Below are 21,725 nucleotides of genomic sequence, written 5' to 3'. Positions count from 1 at the left end.
GGGTTAAGGAAATGTATCCCATCCATCTCACATCTATTTCACGTCTTATGATTTCCATGATTTTTTAGGTAATTATTTTGGTTTGCAGATATGAGACAAAAGAAACACATGGTGAGATTGATATGTCTAAAATGCAGGCAAATAAAAGACTTTCATGTGAGTTGTCAGTCGATGCTGGGATGGATCGTTTTCGTTTCCGCTCTAGTGCCTTGTCTCTCCCTGCTGTCGTTGCTTCAGCACTGAACTGCCCAAAGGTCAGACACATTGTCTCCTTGGAGGGACCGCAGCGGAGAGGAGAACAAGCGAACAGTCTGTCTGAAGAAATGACAGAAAGGCGGTTTGGTGGAAAAAATAGCAGTACAACAAAGACCCAGAATGTGGTGGCAGCCAAGCAAATCAATGACGATTTTTTTTTTTCAGTAGGAGAAACCAACAAAATCATTTCTGGAGTCAAGCCATCTGCCTTATGGTGTCAGAGTGGTGTGTTCAGAATAGGTGAATCTGGCTGTGGTGTTCAGAACAGATTAATCTGTTCTTTGGATGAATCAGGCTGGGGTGTTCAGAACAAATTCATCTGGATGGGGTGTTCAGAACAGATGAATCTCTTCTCTAGATGAATCAGGCTGGGATGTTCAGAAAAATAATTTTCTAGTTGGGGTGTTCAGAACAGATGAATTTGTTCCCTGAATGAATCTGCCTGAGGTGTTCAGAACAGAATAATCTGTTTTTCTGGATGAATCTGTGCATGTTTTGTGCTTTGGGACAGACATTATCCCTTTTTGCCTGAAGTGAATGACTCGGTAAAGCCCTTCTGGTTAGCCATAAGGTTCTGCTCCATTCTCTATTCTCACTGGCACACAAAGGCTACATTCCTGGATTTTCAACTAGAAGGAACATATCTCAGTTTTCCCTATGGTACAGAGGAGTTTCATTTATTGATTAATTTTTATTTTGTGTTATTTTTATTAAGAATGCTGAACATTCTATATGTACTGAGGATCAGAGCTCTAACACACACAGAGACATAAGCAGTCAGACAGGGAAATAGGACATAATTAGCTATTGGAAGAGGGAGTTCAGTTATGCCTGGTTGCAGTGTGACTAAGTGGAGACTATTTGGCCAATTACTGTCATGGACTACTCTGGTGGATGTTCCAGAGGTGCATTTTATACAAACAAATAAACAAACATAAAAATACATAGTAAATAATTACATAGTAAGCAATAACACAGTAAGCACTAACATATTAAGTAATAACATAGTAAGTAATAACATGGTAAGTTATATCATGATAAGTAATAACATAGCTGTTCAGTAAAACCTGGGGGGTCTGGTATTGTTTCATCAGCAGAAGCTTCTTAGACTGGTACGTTCCGTTCTCATACAGCAATGTGGACTAACAATTGCATTCTAGGCTTCAGGTAATTTATGTCAGGTATCATATTCTGTGTATTCTCCTTTGCTTAAAAAAATAAAAAATAAAAATAAGCACTGGTAGCCTACAAATGCAGACTGGGTATTTGGTCTACAGTCTGGTCTACAGTCAAGATTTTACTCAAAGAAACACCAATTAGATTTCCTTTCCACTTTGCCTATATAGTTTCATTAATAGTGGCTAACATCCTTGACCACTGGTTTCTGGTATGAACTGGAGTAGTGAGAGGAATATTATTAAATTATATATCCAGAAAATTAACCACCATGTGAAAGGAATGTGGCAAAGAAATGTGGGTATGTTGTGTGACTATCCTAGTCATTATAAACCATTTTCTTTTTTTAAATTGTCTAACTGTGAAGTATATTTAACTATATTTTTAAGTATATTTAAGCCACGCACACACATACACAGAACATTTAAATTGCATACTCTCTCCTCCCCTAACCCTGGTGTCTACTGGTTTGAATCTGTAATGGAGTAGTTTGAAGGTAGACCTGAGTGTTGGTGGAGAGTGAACTCCAGAAACACAGCAGCACACCGTGTCCCTAGCCTGGCCTTCCTGTGTGGGCGGTCATGACATGCTTCTGAATATCAAAGTCAAGTTGGGATCATTACCACTGCTTAATGCACTCTCCATTACATTCCCTCTGCCCTCCCTTACACTCCCTATGAGAGACTCGAGAACCATGTTCTCTTGCAGATTACTGCTCACTCCGTCATTACACAATGCACATTTTCATTTGTCCACTTTGTCATTTCATAATGGAAAACGTTTTATGTCATATTTGGAAAGCAGACATTCATTTTGATTTCTTGATGATCATGCACAGAAGCGAGCACAAGTCACAATCATCGTTGTTTAACGCTGGGGTGTTGAAGGCTGCACGCAAGTGTGGACAATCAAGCGGTTTAATGAACAAATTAACAAAATTAACAATAGTACACAAATATGAAACAAAGACAACTCCAATATTAACCAGGAACATGTGATAACACTAAGAGAAAACACTAACACACTGAACAGGGGAGACATAAAGGCTAGTAAGCAATAGACATGAAACAACAAGATCACATACAGCATACAAAACCATAGAACTTACAACACGCTCACTATCAAACAAAGACAAACCAAAAGATGTAACTGATGAGAACCAAGAAACACTAACTAGAAATACAACAACATAGAGCATGACAATATCTACAGAGACAGGAGTGAAGCATAAGCAGAACATACCATACTACCATATTAACCATACTAATTATGCTAACCATACTAACCATGCTAACAAACATGCATACAGGCAAATGACCAATGACACAAATGGTAAAATACAGGACTAAAATACACAGACAAACCAAGAACCAAACGAGACACACCTGAAGACCATGATGATGGGGGTGGAGTACAAGGGAGGGACGTGAAACCAGACATAATAAGGAATTTCAAAATACAAGCACATAAATGAGATACCAGGAAACAAACCAAACCAAAATAAGAGGGGTAATTGGAGTAATACAGATTTTTGTAACATCACAGATGTTATCAATCACATATTAGATATTGGAGGAACCCAGTGTCACATCTGTGACTGTTCCAGCCCCCACCTAACTTTGTTCCATTCTCCATGTGCTATGTTGTTTTGATTTCTATGTTCACACCTCCTAGTTTAGTCGAGAAGCCTCTCGCTGCAGCCTGCAGGAAGGCGGAGTTGGACATCCAACCCCGCCCACATCCAACTCTACCCTCTTCTCAAGTCCGAAGCCACGCCCATGTTACGTTCGAAACTCGGACTGTTTTTGCTTCCAGTAAACAGAACTTCCAGAACTTCCAGATTTTAATTAGTTTAACAGATGCCAAGAAAAACACTCACATGTTATTGACCAAAATGTATGTTTTTCTTTTTTATCCCACATGAATAATTTAAGTCTTAGTACAATCTTTTTAGATTTTTCTTGAATAGTTTAATTGTCAGTTCTGAATATGTACAGGACATACAAATGATTTAAATTACATTACTCTCTTACCCAAAGGTACAGCAATAAAATAAATATTAATGCAGCAGCAGTGGTTGTAAAGTTCCTTTACAAATTTACTAAAACAAGGCACAGGGAAAGGCACATGATAAGACACTGAGCCGTCGTCAGTGTCCCTGTGGTGCGTGGTGGCAACATCATAATGTGCTTAGCCATTAGTCAGAATAGTGTTCATCGTGCCACTCTTGGTCTCTACAACACTGCCATATCACTAGAGTTGCTCAGGTGTGTCGCCATTTGCAAAAGTGGGCTGGGCTGCTTGAGTACACTAAACACCAACATTACTATTACACACAGTGCTTAATTTGTAAATCAAACGATGCCGGTATAACTAGCTTTATAGGGGAGACACGGAAAGGCATCGCTAAAAAGGAGAGCTCTTATGTGATTTAGGAATGTAGATCTTGTGTTTAAAATGTCTTTTATAGAATTATTTGTTCAATTAATTGGTTCAACGCAGACAGATTTCTTCATAACTTATAATTAGTAGGCTTGGAAGTTACCGGATCGAGGCAGACAGTTCCCGGAACGCACCCTTCAAAATGAAAGAGTTCCCGGATCCTGATCCGGCTCAAATTAAGCCCTGATTACACCCCTTCTCCATTACCAAAATTACCAACATACCCCTTCTCTATCACCAACATTATCAGTAAACAGTAAACATTACCATTTTAATTGTGTACTTATAGTAGCAGAGTTGCCAACTCTCACGCATTGAGTGTGAGACACACGCTTTTGACCGTCTTCACACGCTCTCACGCCACATGTCCGATTTCTCACGCCGAAAAAAATCTAGTTTATTTACCTCAGATCCACATATATGATTCAATGAGTTACTAGTTTGCTCTGACGCCAACCACCGGCGATCGATCGATCGCGATATAATACTTAATTTGTGTCCATTTTACATCCCCCCGTCAACATTTTACGTTCGCCACCCAATAAATAAAAATAATGAATAACATACGTGGAACGATACACAAAGTAAACGAGGTATGTGTAAATTAAGCGCAACGAACACTCTCTTGAACACTTGTGAGTTATTATGCATATTTTCAAGTGCCACAGTTCTTCTCGAATGGAGAAGTAGTGGGTTGGTGCACGACAGCGCATTAGAGGGTGGAGTTGGATGTGGGTGGGGTTGGATGTCCAACTCCGCCTTCCTGCAGGCTGCAGCGAGACATACTTGGTTTAGTCTGCTGCTCAGTGTTATTGGTTTGATCTGTGTCTAGTTTAGATTCTAATTATGTCATGTTTTCATACCCATTATATTCAGTTCTTGTTCGCTGGTCTTCATTTGTTTCTGCAGTCCTGTTGTGAGTGTTCTATATGTAAACCATTTGACTGTCTCCGATAGGCTATACCTGGTATTATGGCCCTGGACCATTTGTATGACTTAGAATATGGATTTGCCCTTAATAAATCTCGCCGTACTCAGCACTTACGTCTGACTCCTTATCGCTCCATGCCTTTGGTGTTACACACAGATATTTAAAACACCACAGATGTTATTAATGTTTCAGACCTTTAGTCACAGTAATGTATGTGGCTGACGGTGGCAAGACACCTGGTATGTTACTGACTGCAGCTCTTAGCTTCTTGTCTTGTCTTCTTGTCCCCTCGTTCTGGGAATAATCAGAAAAAGCAGGTAACACAGCTGTGTTGGGCGTGTCACAGCATCCACAAAGAAAGTCCTGTTCAGCTTAATGCAGCTGGGCTCACTATGATTACCTCACATGGTAACACAGACCACACACAAAAAATGGGCTAAACCCAAAATTAAATGGAAAGATCCTAACAACAAATCATTGGTTAGAAAATGAACAAGAACTAAACATGGTGTCTCACCATGTCACTTATTCATCATCTTATACTGTGACTTACACAAATATCTATTCAGTGATTTACACAGTGACCTATTCAATAACTTATGCAGTGACTTATACATTCTGATTGTGCACTAAAAAAGTGTTTTGATATAAAGTTCAAACTAATATGTCTGAATGTTTGAGACCAGTAACGTTTAATGTTATGCAGTTTTGGATTTGACCCATTTTCAAAGTTAACATGGGTCGAAATGCAGTGTAAAATCAGGTGAAGCAGACAGAACCAGGGGCTCAATGGGACTCTGAATCAGATTTTATTTAAGAGTTTTGCTTTATTGGATGGTAATTATGCAGTATCAGCTAATGAGTCAGCATACAAAGTGCAGTTATTAAAAAGATTAATTTATGATAAATTATATATCTTATCCAGAGCAACCTATAAAGTGCACACTAGTGATTACTAGGGGGCTGTGGTACCCCAGCCCAGTGCCAGGGAAGCAGTCTGTGTTAAGTGCCTTGCCTAAGGCCTGAGAATCAAACCAACAACACTCTCCCTAACCACCAGATCATAACTGCAACCATATACAGGCTTCATATACATTCTAAACACATGCAAAATGCATGCAAACTATATTCAGTAAATGTTGAAAGTAATGACTTTGTATTAATCATCATACATCTACATACATTTTTTATTGTTCAGCTACTGTCCCAGAGACGTAATATTAATGTGTTAATGTCTAAATAAGTAGTTGAAATGGAACAGTCAGTGTGAGAGAGACAGACAGAAAGGGTTAGAGAGACAATAAAAATGAGAGAGACAAACAGATTGGTACAAACATTAGAGTCAACAGTGGGTCATCATCTAAAACATAACAAATTAAACAGTATTTCAACAGTATCCCTTTGTTTATTTGTTTTCTTTGTTTCTAAGGGAAATGAGTGCATTTTACTATTTTTAATAGACTCCAGACTGTTTTCTGTCTGCATATGGATTTTCTCAGGTAAAAATACAAATGAGATCAGGTCCTCTGGGGATACTTTACTGTCAGCATGCAAGTTGAGCCAGAGTATGTCGTTTCTTTTCAAAGAATAGCTGTTTTGTTCAATAGCTTAGTCTTAAAAAAGACTCAGATACAGAACAAGCAGAAAAGGGAACAGAAGCTAATGGTGAAAACAGAGGGAAGAAAAAGACTAACAGGGTAGTTAACCAAAAGACAGACATGTGGAGGAGGATAACAGGGTAGTTAACCAAAAGACAGACATGTGGAGGAGGATAACAGGGGTAGTTAACCAAAAGACAGACACATGGAGGAGGATAACAGGGTAGTTAACCAAAAGACAGACATGTGGAGGAGGACAACAGGGTAGTTAACCAGAAGACAGACATGTGGAGGAGGACAACAGGGTAGTTAACCAAAAGACAGACATGTGGAGGAGGATAACAGGGTAGTTAAGACAGACATGTGGAGGAGGATAACAGGGTAGTTAACCAAAAGACAGACATGTGGAGGAGGATAACAGGGTAGTTAAGACAGACATGTGGAGGAGGATAACAGGGTAGTTAACCAAAAGACAGACATGTGGAGGAGGATAACAGGGTAGTTAACCAAAAGACAGACATGTGGAGGAGGATAACAGGGTAGTTAACCAAAAGACAGACATGTGGAGGAGGATAACAGGGTAGTTAACCAAAAGACAGACATGTGGAGGAGGATAACAGGGGTAATTAACCAAAAGACAGACATGTGGAGGAGGATAACAGGGGTAGTTAACCAAAAGACAGACATGTGGAGGAGGATAACAGGGTAGTTAACCAAAAGACAGACATGTGGAGGAGGACAACAGGGGTAGTTAACCAAAAGACAGACGTGGAGGAGGACAACAGGGGTAGTTAACCAAAAGACAGAACACATTAAAAAAATTCTGATTTCAAAAACAAAAATGCAATTCACAGACAAACATATACACCTATCCTAGCGACCAGCACAGTGCTGATGAAGTCTAAAGCCCTATCCGGACGGGATTAGTTTTTCAGGGGGACGTCTGTGAAAAATATTTCACCCTTGTACTCAGTGATAAAACTCTTGCATCCGGACAGCAATTGAAAAAACAGGAGGACCCGTGAGTTTTTGGCTTTCTCGGTCACATGACATCGCCTTGTCACGTGATAGCATGTTTAATAATGTCACACTGCCAACTCTGATGATTCCTTTTTAACATTTAACTTTACTACTGTTCAGTTCAGCATTTAAGATCTCCGTTTAAGTTAAGCTATTTTGTTAAACCAATACAGAAAACACATTATAAAAAATCGCTAATGAATGTAAATAGCTAAATAAATCCGTTAAATAAAATAAAATAAATCCATTAAAAAATCCAGTAAATCCATTTTCGCTCGCCGCTGTCTTTACGTGGATCTCCGTGAAAACGCGCACCCAACGTGTAACTACGGTGCGTGGCAGTGGACATATAGCTGTTTTATTAAACGTGAGGTGATGTCTGCATGTATAAACTCAGACATGTGGATCCGGACGGGACTAAAATTACCAGACGACCACGGAGTACAGCGAAAAACAGTAGGTAATTCCGCCTGTAATTTTCTCTGAGGACGTCTGAGAAAAACACGGACATGCTCGTTCCGGACGGGATTAAAATCACAGAGGACCCCCGTAAAAGAGAAAATTACCCCAGGACCCCCTGAGAAACTAATCCCGTCCGGATAGGGCTTAAGAATAAGAATTCAAAGAATAGCTGTTTTGTTCAATAGCTTAGTCTTAAAAAAGACTCAGATACAGAACAAGCAGAAAAGGGAACAGAAGCTAATGGTGAAAACAGAGGGAAGAAAAAGACTAACAGGTTAGTTAACCAAAAGAAAGACATGTGGAGGAGGACAACGGGGTAGTTAACCAAAAGACAGACATGTGGAGGAGGATAACAGGGGTAGTTAACCAAAAGACAGACACATGGAGGAGGATAACAGGGTAGTTAACCAAAAGACAGACATGTGGAGGAGGACAACAGGGTAGTTAACCAGAAGACAGACATGTGGAGGAGGACAACAGGGTAGTTAACCAAAAGACAGACATGTGGAGGAGGATAACAGGGTAGTTAACCAGAAGACAGACATGTGGAGGAGGATAACAGGGTAGTTAACCAAAAGACAGACATGTGGAGGAGGATAACAGGGTAGTTAACCAAAAGACAGACATGTGGAGGAGGATAACAGGGTAGTTAACCAAAAGACAGACATGTGGAGGAGGATAACAGGGTAGTTAACCAAAAGACAGACATGTGGAGGAGGATAACAGGGGTAATTAACCAAAAGACAGACATGTGGAGGAGGATAACAGGGGTAGTTAACCAAAAGACAGACATGTGGAGGAGGATAACAGGGTAGTTAACCAAAAGACAGACATGTGGAGGAGGACAACAGGGGTAGTTAACCAAAAGACAGACATGTGGAGGAGGACAACAGGGGTAGTTAACCAAAAGACAGAACACATTTAAAAAATTCTGATTTCAAAAACAAAAATGCAATTCACAGACAAACATATACACCTATCCTAGCGACCAGCACAGTGCTGATGAAGTCTCTTGCCTTTTGGCCATCATTGTCTCTCTGGTCCCTATGAACCACAGCAGTCCGACACCTCCACAAACCTGATACACCATGTCTCCCAGGTGTTCCTTTATGATATGGGCCCTTCCTGCAGCTTGGGCCACTCTCCCTTCCTGTCCTGTGCATTGTGTAACCAAACTTGCATCTCTGTTCAGTATGGCTGTCCCTGGGTCATTTATGGTGAGCGCTGGAATCTCCTGCACTGAAAAAAATAAAGCATTGGCTCAATGTAATAAAATTGAATTAATCAATCACTCGAATTTTTTTTATTGACTCAATCCAAAAAACTTAATTCATGACTAAATGAATTTAGTTTTTTAGATTGAGTCAATGAAAAAAAAATTGTTTACATAAAATTGTTTACAAAAAAATTTTATTACATTGAGCCAATGCTTTATTTTTTTCAGTGTGGCTTATGACTGGAAATTTTTTTATCATTGCATATTTTGGTTTTTGTGCAGTTTTTTTTCTTTAAAACTTTAACATCATGTGAACATGTGAACTTTAACATCTTATGTGCACCTTTATGTCAATGATCAGTTCAAATATTTTCATCATAAGTGAAAATCATAAGGTTATTGGGTGTTCTGGTATAAAGGTTAGGTCTGTCTGACACACTCCACTCTCATTTGGAAGCAGTACTAGTATATCAGGACAACAGTATGCCCCCCCATCATGAGAATACTATGTGCTACCATCATGGGAATAGTATGTATTATCAGTATGACAATAATATGTAAAACCAGCATGAGAATATGTACTACATTTGCTGAAGCTACAATACCATCTCTGCACCTGAGCTGTCCCCTTCAGTACCAAACACAGTTTCATCATGCTGATGACTGCCATGCAGCCATAATGCCAAATGACGACTTGTAGCTTTGCTTAGAGTACAGCTGTGAGGTGGTCAGAGTACAGCCCTTAGGTGCTTCCCTTACCATTATAGCATGCTTAGCAGGTGTGCCATAGAGTACACCAGTGAGGTACAGGAAGCAGGTGTGCTATATCTCTCTCGCTACTGAGCTTTGCTGTGCTGTTTCCGTTGCCTTCTCTTGCCATGTGTGGAGTTCAAGGACCCTTGAACCCCCACTGCCTGCATTTGAGGTCATTATTGTACCGCTTGTTTGCTTCAAGCTCGGGAATGACATCCCTCTCCTGACAACAATGTAGCATCTGTGAGGATCAGTGCCATTTTTTTGAACAGTTATTTTATTATATATCAGAAGACTGTAAAATACTAATATGCAGAACACGCAGGAAAGAGAACAACACACACACTCTTAGGGTATATGAAAGAAAGTCAAACAGGACACACAGGAGCAAAATACAGGCACACACGACAATTTCAACAAACGACACAATAAGAATATTAAAATTAAACCAAATAAGTGAGTGAAGAGACTCACAACACCATGCTCCTGTCCAATCTCTCCCTCTCTCTCACACACACACACACACACACACACACACACACACACACACACATACTTCTCTCTCACCCTCTCTGTCTCTGTCTCTGTCTCTCTCTCTCTATATATATATAATAACAGGTGTGTTCTATGCTATGTTAAAGAGGCACAGTGATGGACAGGCTTAGGAATCATTGCTGTGGAGTTTTGGAGTGGTCACTGCTGAATAAGTAATTAAAATGCTGTAATAAAGAACCACTGTACTACTTACAGGATATGACAACAGGACAGGACAGCAGGACAGGACTGTGCTGCAACCCAGAAAAGCTAAACTGTTAAGACGTAATATGATAAGAAACTCTTGAATATATGAAACAGCTACATGGATTTTCTGAAACAGAAGATCTAAATATATAAACTATAGCTCTTGGAATATTAAGGGGTGGGGTTGGTATATCAAACGTATGTGACATTTCTTGGACAGATTGTAAGTCCCGTTTTCTTTTTGCTGATAATACTTTCCCAGTTCTTGGTACAGTTTTTTTTAATTTTGTAAAAAGTGTTGGCCTCCTATACTCCAGAGTCCCAAAACACAAATACAGGCATATTCCCAGCCTTATTGTGACATCTCTTCTCTCTCTCTCTAATCCTCTCTGTCTCTGTCTGTCCACAGGTGGATGGAGCTCCACCTCCAGCAGGGTGGTGTCTCCCCTTTGCTCTGCTCTGTCTACACTCTTCATTCTTCAGAAAGCCTGCACACCCTCATGTAGCTGATTGAGTGGCCTCCTCTCCTCCATCCTCACAACTCTTGCAGGGCCTTCATGAGTTTCTCCAGCCAAGCCACACATTCCACACTGAGGTAGGCTTTACTGTACTATTATGTTGATGCAGTCACCTAATGACATCACCAATGATGTCTGGATTCAGCCACCCTCACCCCATTCCCTGTGCTTCACTGTAAATTCAGGATTCATGGTACTGTAACTAGGGAGAATACGTAAGGGGAGTTACTGTGTGTGGGATGACAGAAGCATATGGTGAAATGGAAGCGTTATTATTCACTGAGAAATGAGAATGGAAGTTTGCTGAAAATCTCCACAGATCTCTACCTGTCTGACTTCCGTTTTCTACGCAAGGGCTATTTCTGAAGTATCTGACATTTTTTAATGCTTCAGTATATTATATATTAAAGAACCACTCAAGGTGTTTTGAGTAAAACAACTCACTTCAGATGCTACAGTGTTTATGTGAGGTAATAAGGTCTTAGAAAGCTGGCTTTGTCCCACCAAGGTCATGGTAACAGTTTATGGCTAACCTTTGCTGTCAGAAAGCTAGCCAAGAATTATATTGTATCTTTTGGAAAACTGACCTGACACTAAAAAAGCCTAGCAATTTCTTCCCTGAATTAATGTGAGGTGAAAGCTTCATTAACACCTCCAAGAACCAGATTCGACATGTTGATGTCTCAGAGCTGATGGCTCAGAGCTTGTGGATTATTGTCCCAGTCCAAAGAGTTTCAGTACTATAGCCTATGTTATATAACTTAAACTTTAAGTTCAGAAAAGTAGATTGATGTGAACTGTTTTCTTGTTCCTCTGCACAAACTGTAATTCAGTAATGGCAACTGTAGCCTTATGAAGTGTTGAGTACTGCTTTATGGACTTCTGAGTACTTCTTTTAAAACTACTGACTACTACTTTATGGACTTCTGAGTACTGCTTTATGCAGTAGTGAGTACTGATACTGAGGGTTTTTTCTGATATGGTGATCACACTCCACCTGAGACAGAGGGTATAATTCTGACCCCCAAGTCCAAAAACATAAAACCAAGAATTTCTCTACAGAGATGGGTGAAGATGAAAATAGATTTAAAAACATTCTCCATCACAGTTTTTGCTGTTCTGGAAGCAGTGATGGGAAGAGGAAGGATGAGGAGGACAGATGAATCCTTCCCTATGTCTTATGCCACATCTGTTAAACTCACGAGTCTTATTAACATGGCTAGCTGGCACAGATAGCAGTGGGCTGTGAGGTCATCCGTTCAGCTATACAGTTCCAGACCTCTGTCCCTCACTCACACACATGCATGCATGCACACACACACACACACACACACACACACACACACACACACACACACACACACACACACACACACACACACACACACACACACAAACACACAACTGAGCTTCTCTGCGGAGGAGGCAAGATGATGATGATGACAGAGGCAGCTGGTGCAGCAGTGTGGCCAACCATTTCAGAGGCTTTGTGTCTGTAGTGCAGGGAAAGCAAGCTGATACTACACTCCCACCCGCTGAGAGAAGTTAGTGTCAGACTGGAGTGGCTAGGACAGCAGTGCTCCATCACACTGAGTGTATTTTCTCTATGGCCACCGCACGGCTGTGGAAGGGAGATTCAGTAAAATGCCAGGATGTTGGTTTCTTAAGGATAAAAAAACTCCACTTTGCACTTATTCCTTATGGTTAAGATCACTGTGCAAATGTCATGTCGCAGTAATTCTTGTTAAAAACTGGAAATATACAACAGGTGTTATTTTATTGAGAAGTCTGGGTAAGCTTTATATCTAGGGAATAAGGTACGTGTCCATCATGTGTACAATGTGTACTGACCTGCATTACTGCATTGTTGTGCTGCTGACTGAGTCAGTTACAGCTGAACTGAAATACATGCCTGATGTCATTATTGCTGTGTACCCTAAATGAATCATCTTAAAATACCAATATGCGGTATGTTGGATCATCCATGTAAATAGGGCCCTAAGTGTACTCTGTAATATCATGCTAGGAATTTATATTATAGACATGGAACAATTATCAACAATTACCGGTAAACAATACTAAAGTGAATAAAATATAAATAGTAACAATTTGCTAATTACATCGTGGGTGAAAACGAACACAAATAAACAAAGTATATGTAGTAACAGCAAAATGTATACAAAATCTCACTGGCATGCATCTGTGTCAGGTGACTGGTAGCATAATCAAAGCACTGTGCACTGCATCTGGTTACTGAACTGTTACATGTTTGTACATCCTATGTGATCCCGTGTTAGGAAAGTTTAAAGATAGATTGAGGTGTGTTCTGAGTGCCAGCCATGTCAATTAGTTCGGCTCACATTAACCCACTCCACTAGTTGTATTCACCCTAACCCACTCCACTAGTGGGGGCTCCTTGGAGGCTTCCAGCATATCTGTGTGCATATCTGAGTTTCCTGGCAGACTGCACTATATATACACCACACTGCACTATACTCCATACTGCACTATATGTAGTCCACCCTGCACCATATTTAGTCCACATTGTACTATATACACTCACTGGCCACTGGGTTGAGGTCTGGGGACTGATATGACCATGAGAGGAACTTGATTTTGTGCCTTGTGAACCATTTTTGAGTAGATTTGGCCACATGTTTAAGATCATTGTCTTGCTGAAAGATCCAGTGATGACCCATCTTCAGCTTTCAGCAGAAGCCACCAGATTCTGATTCAAAATGTCAAAATGATATTTCAAAGAGTTAATGATCCCACATAACCTTAGGTTCCCAGGTCCTTTGGAGAAGAAACAGGCCCACAGCATCATCCGATCCTTCCCATACTTAACAGTGGGCATGAGGTTTTTTTCTGCATACTCATCCTGGGTGTTATGCCAGACCCACTTAGAGTGTTTGTTGCCAAAAAGCTCTATCTTGGTCTCATCTAACCAAAACACACGGTCCCAGTTAAAATACCAGTACCGCTTGGCAAACTCCACCCGTTTACGCTTATGAGTATAACTGAGAAAAGCCTTTTTCTGTGCATGCCTCCCATCAGCTTGTTGGCATGTAGATAGAGACTGATGGTTGTTTGGGTTACCTTGTAACCCCAAGATGCCTACCATTTGATTCAATTAACTTACAGTGAGCTTAAGTGAGCTTTGAAGAACTTTTAACTTCTCTTACCATCCTTCTCACTGTGTGTGGTGGCAAGATGCACTTGTCCTCTTCCAGGCTTGTTTGTCACAGTTCCAGATGTTTTTAACTTTTTGATGATTACTCTGATTGTATATAAGGGCAGATGATAATCTGCAGGTGAATGGCTATTTTCTTGTTGTCATTGCCTAATTTATGAAGGTCGACACACATCTACCTTATTTCAGTAGTGTGTACTCTTTCCCATGTTTAAGAGTAGGAGAAATAGGCCTTTGTGTAATGCCATATTTATACCCCAGGGAAACAGGACGTGATGAATTACAAATTAAAGGTTCTTGGTACTACATCCAATTTATAAACTTTTTTTCACTTGAGTTGAATTTTTTTCAGAGGAAGATTATGCTTCTGCAATAAAATTTTTTTTGCTGCAACTACATATACTCCATACTGCACTATGTACACTCCAGGACATATTGCACTGTGCAGCGTTATTGTGCATATGTTATTGTGTCAGTTCAGTAAATTTCCTCTGCATTTGTGTCCTAACCACCTGTGTCTTTAGTGTCTTTGTGTGTATCTGTAACTGCATTTGAAGAGTGCACCTGCTTACTGCTTTAGAGTGCTTTCTGATTTGGTGAAGTTATACTAAAACACATATGTCAAAGTCAAGGCCCGATTATTGATTATCTATGGCCCCCTGGATGATATTTAATTACTATTAGAACCAGCCCACAGGCCACAGCCGCCCGATAGTGTTTTGCACGCACAAACACTACATTCCCCACAATGCAACGGTTGCCCGCGAAGTCACTGCAGTGCACACAAGCGGCGAGGGTCTGCGCGGAGAAAATGATGTAATCGCAGTGGCTCCGCCCGTGCGCGAGGGCGTCGCACACTTTCGATTCGCAAGGTCGTGCACCTCTCGAATTTTGTAACTGCACGCACCAGTTAAACTTAAGTTAAATATTTATACATATAGTCAAAATGATTCGAAAAAATTCGCTTTTTTATTCACATTATTTAATGGTTGTTTATTTTCAAAATGCCCAATCCTAATATCTTCACGTTCTCTCATGTTTCGTCCTGGAATTACAAGAGGCTCGTATTTGTTAACGTAATACAAGAGAACTGTTCAGTCAGACAGATATTTGTTGTGAAACGAAGTAGTTACAATTTCAAGCATTTTCAAGTACATTAGCTTAAGTTCCAGCACTTTTCAAACCTTTATTACTTTATTCATTTAATGTACAGGACATGTTTTCTTTGAAGGATGTTTGTTTTTATGTTTGCTTGTTGAAAAATGTTTTCACTTGAAATTACTGACAGATCCATAAGAAAATATTGCTTTATTCATTTAAGCATTAAATAATATACACTGTGTTGGGTCTTGGTTCAATAGGCTATGTGCAATCATTTCAATATGTTTTAATAAACATTGAACCAGTCCGGCCCTCAGCTTGTAGCAAATTTGGTTTTTTGGCCCTCGGTGTATTTGACTTTGACATCCCTGTACTAAAATTAGTTAATCTAGGCATAGTATATAATCCATTTACAGCAAAGGTGTGGTAATAAAAATTAATCCAGGCATATTGCATAAGTATTTTTTCTGGACTATAAGCCGCTACTTTTTTCTCCAGGATTTGAACGATGCAGCTTTTTTACTGAGGTGCGGCTTTTCTGTAGATTTTTCTTCACCCGTCAGGGGGCGGAGCAGAAAGTGAATCAGGTGGTAGGTCAAAGTTGTAAATCAAAGAAGAAAGTGCTCAATTTCATTTGCAATTTCAGTGTGGTTTGGACATAAATAATGCCGTGCCGTTTGCTGTGATGGATAATTAAAGTCTAAAATTAATAATTAAAGTCACATTATTTAATGGTGGTTTATTTTCAAAACGCCCAATCTTAACGTCCTCACGTTCCCGCATGTTTCATCCTGGAATTACAAGAGGCTTGTATTTGTTAATGTAATACAAGAGAACTGTTCAGTCAGACAGCTATTTGTTGTGAAACAAAGTATAGTTACAATTTCAAACATTTTCAAGTACTTTAGCCTAAATTCCAGCACTTTCAAACCTGAAACAAAAAGCAACATTAAAATTCGTCAGGAACAGTGTGAACCAGGGCTAGATTCAGCCCTTTAATGAATTTATAATTACGTTACAAATTACGTAATTACAAATTACGTTTAAAGTAGTGTCCTGCTTTAAGCGTTTCCAAATGTATTTCCAGGATACAAGTGGCATCTTGGCCACCTCTAGACTTCCTGATGAACAGTGCTGTGTCTGCTGAATCGGATTGGCAGCTTTTGCAAAGTGTATTACCTGTACATGTAGGGTTAGGGTTAGTGTACATGTCACCTGTACATTTAGGGTTAGGGTTAGTGTATATTACCTGTACATGTAGGGTTAGGGTTAGTGTACATGTCACCTGTACATCTAGGGTTAGGGTTAGTCTATATTACCTGTACATCTAGGGTTAGTGTTAGTGTATATTACCTGTATATGTAGGGTTAGGGTTAGTGCAATGTCATAAGGCCCCGAAAATAGTGCGTCCCTCCAGTTATTGGTCCTTGTTCTACTTCTTGGAGTGTGACTGATTGTGCTTGTTAACAGATCTAGGCCAATGAGGCATAATTGTCCACTTAAACTGGGTGTTACATATAAATACACTCTTTAAAATTAGAGCTTTCTTATACAATGAGCATTATTTATAAAATGCAGGGTTGCCAACTCTCATGCATTGAGCATGAGACACATGCATTTGACCGTTTTCACACGCTCTCACACCATACTAAAAAAACGCAAAAAAAAAAAAAAAAATCTAGTTTATTTACCTCTGATCTACATCTATGATTCAATGAGTTACTAGTTCACACTTGCCACCTCCTCCAGGTTAAATTCTCACTCCAAGTGAACGTCAAAATTTGGCAACCCTGAAAATGGGTGATGCTTATGAAGTGGATTTGAAGTGTAGGGGGACTGCATTCATTTCTTTAACCTGGGAAACACATTGGACAAATGGATTTCAGAGTACCGTTTACACTGAAAGAAGCAGTTTCAATCAAAGTGCTTAATTTTGCCATTAATAAGAAATGGATTAATAAGAAATGGCTGTTACTTTCAAACAAATGCTAATAAATGTGCAGCACAGGAATAAGAGCAGAGAGCTTTTAATCTTTCATGGGGTCATATAACATTAATTTCCCTTTGTTTCACTTTCAGTTGTCTTAATATTAACATTGATTTGGCCATAACCAGTCAGTCATAATTAGAGCCATGAAGTTATTACTCTGACAAAATAAGTTGGTGTTCAGAGGACCCCAGGGGCACAGATCCTATGTGCTGCATATCCCAGTTTGTCTTATCACTTCAAAGAGAATAGCCCAGAGAGACAGCATCATGCAGTCCTCCTAAACGCGAGCTGTCAGCTCATATGCCTGGTAGCCACTGCTTAGATGGATTTTTAAAGGCAGACATTCTGGCTGGTATTTAATCCAGTTTTTTTAAGATTTATTCTTGTATATCACATTTTTCTTTAGGATTCTTATTCAGTAATCAAAGAATAACTTAGAAGTTTCCTAAGCATGCCTTTTAGAAAACACAAGCTTTCATCTATTGTGTCTCCATGGTGGAAACAACTCTGTTTGTGGAAGGTGTTCATTTCAATTTACACCTTCACACCAGTGTCAGACACATCTATCATGCCACATTCATTACTTCTGAGTCATCTTTCTAACAGCTTTGCTAGTTAGAAGGGAATAGTTAATCTAAATCACACTAAACATGAGTGAAACAGCGTGATGGGTAAAATATGACTAATCAAGGCTTTAAATAATTTGCTAAATGTTCTTTTGATAAAAATAATAATTAAAAACTACTAAGAAAAGAGTAGGTAGCTACAGCCATGTGCATTCCCTGCTGTAGACAGCTGGTTAAGCTAGATCTCACACCCTGTCATAGAAAGCTGGTTAAGCTAGATCAAGTCAAGTCGATTTTATTCATATAGCGCTTTTTTAGTGCCGGTGTGTGTGAATGGCTTTGTAAGACTTGTACCTGTGTTCCTGTGTTAAATTGTAAAGCGACCTTGGGTTCCTTGAAAGGTGCTATATAAATCAGGTCAAGCTAGCTAGTCAAGCCAGGTCTGACACCCTATCATAGACAGCTTGTTAAGCTAGATCATACACCCTTCTGCAGATAGCGAGTTAACCTTGGGAGGACCAAGATTTTGAAAATAACCCATCCTCCATCCTTCCAAGTAGAAGTCAATATTTATTCAAGGCCAAGCAGTCCCTCCAATGTGAATGTTGGGCCACATCCACTGGCAAGCCAGACCATTTTCTTGGTGCTTTTATGGAATTGTATTTGTAGAAGCATGTAACCAAGATGCAGAATAGCTAGAATGCACAAACACAAAACAATGTGCTTAATATGAAAGCAAGGTGCTTCGGGTTGAGTGAAACGGGCTGAGTGAAGCAGCGGAACAAGCGCTGAGCCTCTCGCAATCGTATGGCGAAGTAACAAATAAAGAGCCCACAGGTTCAGTGCTTCACTAGTTGTGGCTCAATGTGCAGTGCTGAACGGAAAGACCTATGGGGCTTAAATGCAGCACATGATAATGAATGTCAATGTGAAACAGGTGATAGGGGAGCTCTAGTAGGCAGGGGATAGTGAGCGAGGAAGTGACCTAGGGCGTGTGTGTGTGTGTGTGGGAGTGGGCCCGCTTGCCCGCTGGGCCCAGCTCACCATGACCTATGTATATAATTACTGGGTTACTGTTTCGTCCTCTAGGGGTAGGACGCAACAAAGGTTTTAAGTGAATGCTTACTCAGCCTCACACCAAACAGATGCAACAAAAAGCATCCAAAAAAGCATGATTTTTATTTGCTCTTAATAATTTACTTCAGAAACATTAGATAGAAAACAAAACAGGATTTAATAACTTCAAGGTGACCCCAGGCCAAAACAACAAACAAACCACCTAAAGCAAAAACCCACTAACTTACCTAAAAATAAAGAAAGTAAAATACAACAAACTGCCCTCTACTCTCTTCAAAAAAAGAAGCAAAACTCATATAAAGGAAAAGGCAGGTCACCCCTACAAATCCTGTAGACAGTAAGATCAAGAAGAGGGAAAAGTAGAACAACCAAGTTTGTTCTGTGCCGGTAGGAATCCACTGGTAAAGTGCACCTCCTCGACCCCCAGACAAAGGTCTCTTTTAACCTTCAGATCTGGCCAATAGAAACCAAATGCCTGGGAAGGGCAACAAGCTGTCCAGCAAACCTAAGGACAAACCAAAAAGAAACAGATCCCCAAACACACACACACACACACACACACACACAAACACACACACACACACACACACACACACACACACACACACACACACACACACACACACACACACAGCATGTAACAGTTAGAACACAATAGAATAGGAACAGCCTGTTTTCATTCAACAAAATGGAACATGTCCAGTATGCTCATAATTGCAACTTGCGAGGAACGTGAGCCCCAAATGGAAACAACAGCAGTCTCAAGAAGAACAGGGATATAATGATAAAAAGGTGCACTAACATAAACACCTGTGACATTCACAATAGAATATTCCAATAACCAGGAATCATCTGGTATGAGCATGGTTCACCTTAGCATAACTTCCTGGTAAGAAACATGTCATTTGCTGTTAACTAGCATCACTTGATAGCCAGTTTAGTTCCTTAATGTAAAATGCTGAATAAATAAATACTTTTGACTCCAATGTATCTGCTCTTAAATATGCAGTATAAAACCATCTAGTGCGCTTTCACAAATAGACAGTAATGAATGTGTGCGCGCTGGTGAAAGGCTGAGTAAGTGTTAGAGAGTTTCTACTGCCAGAGCTTTAGTTTACACTTGGGCTTAAAGATTTCAGTTGGGTCCACATAAGCACATGAGTGGTCATGTAGAACAATTAATCATCATCATATCTTCATGTAGATCTTTTATATCTTATATCTTCCCAAGCTCTCAAAATTATATATATATATATATATATATATATAATTATAAGAGTTATAATATAACACTGTGACGGGCGGGGGTGAGCAACAAAAAGGAAGCGATCACGCCAAGTCTCAGGGAAAAAGGATGGTTTAATAGAAAGTGTGCAAACCTAAAACCCGTGCACTATCTCCAAATTAAGGATATAATGACCAGCGGTCAACTGGTACAAAGACAAGACATATATAGGCAAACAAACGACCCTCAGGTGAGACGGATCTTGGGCTCTGCCCACCTGAGGGACGCACATGACGTCACCAAACAACAACAACAACAGCCGCTGTGGATGGAGGCGGCCGGTAGGGGGCCGCCTCACCGTGACAGACCCCCCCACCAAGCCGCACTCCCCTCCACTGGGTGTGTGGCACACAGCGGCTGCACACAAAACACGAAGGGGCAGGAAGGCAGGGACAGGCATGGACACCTCCTGAGTCCGAGAGCTGAAACACAAAAACACACATTACACAGCTCGCCTCCCCGGGCGGGACCCTGGACCGACCGGGCCGTTAACAACACAAAACCACGCCCCAGTCGGTCACAGGGCCCTCACGCCCTAACCGGCATTTAGCCAGAGAGCCCCAAGGGTGTGCGGACGAGGAGCTACGACTCCTTTGTCGTCCTTAGTGTGTGTGTGGGTGCAGGTTACCTCCCCGAGGCGTGGCTACTTCTCCTCCTGGACCTACCTCCTCCCAGAGCTGACCCCGGCCCTTGGCTAGGGGTCACCCCAGCCTCCTGGGGAGCCAACCCCTCCCGGGGCCCCTCATCGCACGGTGGACTCCTCCACCCAACCCAGGAGCGCCAGAGACCGAGGCCCAGAGCACCCCCGACGCAGGCTAAAGCAGCCCCAAGGGCCTCCTGGTCACCCCGGGCAGGAGGGAGGATCTCCATCTCCAGTAGGAGCTTCTCAGACCGGAGCCCCATGGTCCCCAAACATCTGGGGGCCCCAGCCCTCTAGGGAGGGGCTCTTCCTGACCAGGCTCCGGTCACCCCACAACACAAGGGGGCTCCTGCCAGGTGGAGACCCCCACAAGGTCCAGGAACACCACAACACCGCCAAGGGGAAGCACCTGCACAGAAAACACACACATACACACACACACACACACACACACACACACACACACACACACACACCCAAACAAAACACAAACGCGCCTCAGACGCCCTCCGTGCCATACCCAGTGGCACGGGACCACAGCCGGTCCCCCCCCAAACACACATTTAAGGGGAGGAGCATGCGTGGAATTACATGTAACAGTTGACAACACGCTAGGACAAAACACACACGCAAATACTAGACAAACAAAAAACGGTGTACAAACAGACAGACGGGACCCATCACATGCGCGCTCTGCTTATACAAACACACAGTGATGCGCGCCGCTCAGAGTCGCAGTCGCTCCCCACATTAAACACACG

At 41.0% G+C, this 21,725-nt stretch overlaps 1 protein-coding gene across 3 annotated transcripts in view; it reads left to right on the top strand.

Moving 5' to 3' along the window:
- The window catches only part of LOC143477188 (leucine-rich repeat and fibronectin type III domain-containing protein 1-like protein), a 107,464-nt gene that overhangs the window by 26,236 nt on the left and 59,503 nt on the right, over window positions 1–21,725 (top strand). For all 3 annotated transcript variants that reach the window (XM_076975711.1, XM_076975709.1, XM_076975710.1), the window contains exon 2: window positions 11,004–11,189. The gene's annotated coding sequence lies outside the window, so the exon portion shown is untranslated. The remainder of the gene's footprint in view (window positions 1–11,003; window positions 11,190–21,725) is intronic.

This window comes from Brachyhypopomus gauderio, chromosome 16, assembly GCF_052324685.1.
Source record: "Brachyhypopomus gauderio isolate BG-103 chromosome 16, BGAUD_0.2, whole genome shotgun sequence".
NCBI lineage: Eukaryota > Metazoa > Chordata > Actinopteri > Gymnotiformes > Hypopomidae > Brachyhypopomus > Brachyhypopomus gauderio.
This window is presented reverse-complemented; position numbering and strand designations above follow the sequence as displayed.